This window comes from Grammomys surdaster, unplaced genomic scaffold, assembly GCF_004785775.1.
Source record: "Grammomys surdaster isolate TR1022 unplaced genomic scaffold, NIH_TR_1.0 203, whole genome shotgun sequence".
Classification (NCBI taxonomy): Eukaryota; Metazoa; Chordata; class Mammalia; order Rodentia; family Muridae; genus Grammomys; species Grammomys surdaster.
In genome coordinates this window covers 10,273,954-10,279,721 of record NW_021604648.1, presented here as the reverse complement: position 1 = coordinate 10,279,721, position 5,768 = coordinate 10,273,954, and the positions used below count along the sequence as shown (strand labels likewise).

The following is a 5,768-nucleotide window of genomic DNA, read 5'->3' as shown; positions in this document are numbered from 1 at the left end:
ACAAAACAAAGCGAAACAAAACAAAACAGAACAAAACAGATAAGGTTTACTCCCTGGCAATGGACAACAGGATGCCTTGTCGGTGGGTGGTGTAGTTCTTATATCACACACGGACAGAGCAAATGTCAGTCCTTTGTTCATCCTAGCTTGATGCCTGACTTGGTGACCAAACTGTCTTATGCCTAGGCCTCATAAAAAATCAAATCAAATCAAATCAAATCAAATCAAATCCAGGTGGCATAAGAAAAGGAAGACAGACAGAGACCTGTGGACCCCCACGTCACCCACAGACATGCCCTCTAGTGCAGAGACAGGTTGACTACAGACAGCCTCTTGCTCCCATGCAATGAAGCACAGATGGAGGATATCACCCAGGAGCCTGCCAGCCAGGTGGCTAGCCTATAGCAGGAGCCACCACAATGTGAGAGTATGTAGTGGCCAGACAGGAGAGAAAGAGAGACAGAGCAGATTGAGCATTATAAAAAGATGGAACTGGAAACTCAAGTGCGGAGAGGAGTAGTCTGTTGTGAGTGTCCAGCTCGGCCATCTAGGACTATGGTGAACTCCTAGTTAGAGATGCCACTGAGGGCTGTGTCTGAGTGTCAATGTTCATGGCTCATACTACTACTAGAGAACATAGGGATGTCCTGGTCAGAGGGCAGCTGCTGGTGGCCACATGGGAATCCAAGAGCTGTGGATAACTGACCCTACCCCTCATTAGATACAGCACTCTGGAGAGATGATCTCATCCCTACTGGCTGCAGAACGTGAGAGTAGGGCATGGTGACTTACCAAGACAGCATAGTGGAGCTTGCCCTGGTGATAGGGTGAAGGTGTGGAGTCAGGTTGTGTATGTGTGTGGGGGGGGTGCTGCCTGGAGGGCATGAGTTTGGGAGAGCTGACCCTAATACCACTCATATGCTGTGGGGTAGCACTAGTGCTGAGGTGATGTGTCATCCCCACCCTCTGCCTCGAACCTCAGGCAGTCAGGAAAGGTGCTCACAGGAAAGGTCCCTGCCCCTCACTAGCTGCTACATCCAGAAGGAAGGGCCCAGTAATTGAAGAGGACTTTGTAATGGCTCCGGTACCCCTGTCGTTGTCCAGTGAGCTATGAGGACCATACCCATCCCGATGTGATGTCTTTTTCCTGGAGAGGGGATACTTTTGACATCAACCCCTGTGCAGTCAGGCTTGTCCCTCAGGGAACCCAGAGAGATATTTTTAACTTTTATTTTATTTATTTAATTTATTTATTTTATTTTATTTAACTATTTATTTGCAGTGCTTAGCCTTGGAGCCTAAGCAAGAATTCAAATCACCAGTCAGGGGGGGTTCTGGGTGGTCCCTCTCTGCTTGGTCTAAAGGCGGAAGTCCCCTCTTTTAGGTTGGGTGAGATGTTTTCTATGCTTTGTTGTTGTTGTTGTGTGTGTATGTATGCATGTATTATTTTGAACGGGAGGCTACAAGGGTGAAGAATGGATATGAGGAGACTGGGAGATAAGCAGGACTGGTATGCTTAATCTGGAACTCACAAAGAATCAGTAAAAAATTAAAAAAGATAGATAGGGATTATTTATGCAGATATTTAGAGAATGGCCAGTCTAAATGCTCCATGTGTATGTGCCTTATATGTTTTGTAAATGTTCAGAGGCAGTGAGCCTAAAGTAAAATAGACAAGCAGGATAGTACCGCATGTAGAAAGTGACATTAAAGAAAGAACAGAGGGCCAAGACATCTGAGAGTTGGTTGGTGACTTAAATAAACTGGGCTTTCATTCAGAATAGAAGGTATATTTACCACAGGGAGTTGCACAGAACATTGACTTGGCCTGCTGTGAGAAGAGTCTTAGAGGCAAATGGTAAAAACAAATAGAATAGCATTCACTGTAAAATCCAGGCCAGATGATAGTGCTTCAGACCAGGACAGTAATCATGGGAGTGGGGAGAAATGCTGAGATTCTCAATGGTTTTGAAGGTTGAAGCAAAAATCCTGTGTAATCTTAGCTCTGAAAGGTGGGAAGGCACAGATGCCCGTGGACATCAGTTAATGAAAGACACGCCAACAGAACAAGTTTAGAAATGGGATAGTTCTGGCATTCAAGTTTTTATAAAATGGGCTGTAATAGTAATGTTCATTGTTCATCTAGAGAAGATGTTAAAAACATAGATGTATATCTCTAGTCAAATTCCTGTTTGATATTAATATGGAATATTGGAAATCAGTTAATATTCTTCTTCATGCTCTATTTTCATCTCTGGAAATTTGCATCTTATTCTTAATGCAGAGTCTGTTACTTTATAAAAATGAACAAATATAGAATTTATCAATTTACTCTTAAAATGAATTGATATTTTTTGAGGCACAGTTCCATATAACTTTGAATGTACAGGGTATATATAATGCTATAATACCTACTTTTTTGGCTAGATGGCTTAGCAAGTGCAACCTCCCGCTGCTAAACCTGAGGACCTGAGTTTCCTCTCTGGGATGTAAATGGTGAAAGGAGAAAACCAAGTTGTCCTATGACTAACACATGCATGCATACAAAGTAAATCTAAAACTAGGGTTTCAGAAATTTAAAAACATTACACACATAGGAAATAAAATTTTAAACACAATTTTCAGAAATTAATTTAATCACCTGTACAGGTGATTACATTATTCATTACTTGATTGAGAGCTTTGCATAACATTATGATCATATTCACCCTTCCCCAACTCTTTTCAGATTGATCTCCTTCCCTACCCACACAACTCTGTCTCCATTTTTCTCCCAAAGAAACTTTCAAGACACTTTGTGATTACAAAATATGAGATATATGGTTTTCCACTGGGACATGGTTGACTTAGCAGGGGCTACACTCTTAGGGAAAACTGTCTTTCTCTCTCTAAGAAGTTATCAATTGCCAATAGCTCCACAGCTAGGGGTGGGATTGTATGCTCAGCTCTCTTCTGCGTGGACAGATTTGGACTAGCTTGGACTTTCACAAGTCTATTACATTCTCTTATAACTGTAGTGAGTTCATATGTGCAGCTGCCCCGCTGTGCCAAGAAGACAATATTTCCATGTTAGAATTTACCATCTCTGGCTCTTACACTCTTTCTACCTTCTCTTCTGCAATTGACTTTTAAAGAAAATTATCTAAGTAGACATCACAGAAACAATTATGAAGGTGATTAAGTTAGGAATAATGGGTCCAAATGACCAGACTGTGTCGCGTCCACCCTCGACCAGCAAGGAAGACGCAACGCACGAGCTCTTCTCCAAGCAGTTTATTCAGGACCCTTGAACAATCTTCTAACTGACGACCACGAGGGAAGCGTCTCCCAGGCTTAAGTACTCTAGGGCTAGCCAACCTCCGTCTGCCACGTGGTAACAGCAGATAGGTCCACACACATGGAGACAAGCCAGATCAACTGCCACAGCCAAATAAGGAGTTGTTTACTCCTAAGAGTCCTCGGCAGCAGGTGGCGGAAGGTGGAGACTGGTGCCATCTTAAGGGCGCAGCACTATGCGGCTCTCCACAAGACTGAAAACTAAAGATACACAGAAAGATACATTATAGAAAATTTAGAATATAAATGAAAGTGCTAGTGAGATGGCTCAGTGGGTACAGTGGATTGCTGCTAAGCCTCATAGTTTAAGTTAATACAATGTTAGATGGTGAGAATGTGTTGTGGAAGTAGTCTTCTGATCTTCTCTTATAAGCCTTAACACATTCACACACACACACACACACACACACACACACACGAGAGTTCCAATTTACACACACATGCATATATACAAACATCACTGAATGCAATTGATAGAAGAATTCAATTCAAAATTAGAATTCAGAAATCTGTACTGCTGTGTCCCATCAAGATTGGATAGCACTCTTTCTCTTCAGTGAGACAGATGTCAGGAGTTGCTAACATGCAGATAATCATGAAGATCCTGATGGGCAAGACCATTACTTCTGAGGTTGAGCCCAGTGACACAATCCAGAATGTTAAGGCCAAGATCCAAGATAAGAAAGACATTCCACCTAACCAACAGAGGCTGGTATTCACCAGCAAACAGCTGGAGGATGGCCACACCCTGTCTGACTACAGTATCCAGAGAGTCCACCTTGCACCTGGTACTATGCCTGTACATTGGGATCATTGAGCTGTTCCTTCATCAGCTTGCTCAGAAGAACAACTGTGACAAGATGATCTGCCACAAGTGAAATGCATGGCTACCTTCTTCCACTGTGCGGTCAACTGCTGCAAGAAGGGAGGCCTCACCAACAACCTGAGCCCCAAGAAGAAGGTCAAATAAAGCTAGGGCAGTATCTGGCCCGTAACCCCAGAACCAAATAAAGTCCCTCTTCCATTGACTGAAACAGAAAAAAAAAGATTAGACAGAAATGGTTATAACATCTAACTCTGTTAGTCCTAGCTAATGGTATAAAGTATTAAAGATAAGTTAAAGTTCTAATTTTTGTAGATAATATGAGTGATTATTAATTGTATCAATCTAGAAATCTATAAAGAAGTTAACAAAAATAATAGATTACTAGAGATCTATATGGAAAGTTCTTAGAGAAAAATAAAATTCATTTGTAAACAATAATAACAAATAACTAGAAGACATCATGATAATAGGTAAGACTTATAAGCTTTAAAATCCAACTATCCAGTAATGAATCTATGAAAACTCTGTAAGAATGTTAATACAATTTTAAATCCTAAATAAAATATAATTAAATATCAATTTCTTCCCTAGTTTATTTGTATATGCAATGGAATTTGTAAACATCTAGATAATGTTCTTTTTTAAATTTGATAACCTCAACTGTAATAAACATCAATGTGGAGGAGTCAGAAAACTTACAAGGAAGAGTAAGAAGGCATGACACCAGCAGACATCAAGCATTTTGAGAAAGTTACACTAATCAAGACAATATTCTACTGGCCCCAGTATTTATAAACTGATCAACTGTGAAAATGTGTGGTATAAACAAAAATGGCCCCCATATACTTATATGTTTGAATGCTTGGTGCCTAGTTGCTAGAACCCTTCGGGAAGGATTAGGAAGTGTGGCTGTTTTGGAGGAAGTACGTCACTGGACTGAGATTTCAAAAGACTTTCACCATTCCTAGTGTGCCTCTCCTTCCATCTCCTACTTATGGATCAAGATGTGAGTTGTCTTTCCATTATGCCTTCGCTTCACACCTGGACTCTAACCCTCTGAAACAGTAAGCCCAATTAAATGCTTTCTTTTATAAGTTGTCTTGCCATGAGTATTTTGTTACATTGGTAGAAATTACATGTCAGAAAGATAACTGAAAAGTAGACTTAGGTATGTGAAACTTTTATATGTGAACACTGTTTATGATAGATTGATAGAGAAAGGGGAGCTATTTAATTAACTTATAAAACATAGAAAAATGAAGTTGTATCTCCACCTTCTCCAGGCACAAAATTCAACTGGAGATAAATGAGGGACTTAAATATCAAAAGCAAGTCTTTGAAGACTTAAGATGAAATATATTTGAATGCTATGCTATCATTTACTAGAGGAATGGAATGGTTTTAAAGTACCAGCAACTAACCATAAATAAATGGTGATAAATTTGATCGTTTTTATTTTTAGTTTCTTTTTTCTTTTTTTAAAATTAGATGTTTTATTTACATTTTATATGTTATCCCCTTACCTCATCCCCAACCCCCACCTAGGAACCCCCTATCCCATCACCCCTCCTCCTGCTTCTCTGCGGATATGCCCCTACCTACCCCC

The 5,768-nt window shown here is 40.3% G+C and overlaps 1 pseudogene; it reads left to right on the top strand.

Annotated features, from left to right (window-relative positions):
• The first annotated feature begins 3,919 nt into the window (after positions 1 to 3,919).
• Positions 3,920 to 4,306, top strand: LOC114623869 (annotated as a pseudogene).
• Positions 4,307 to 5,768: the final 1,462 nt, after the last annotated feature.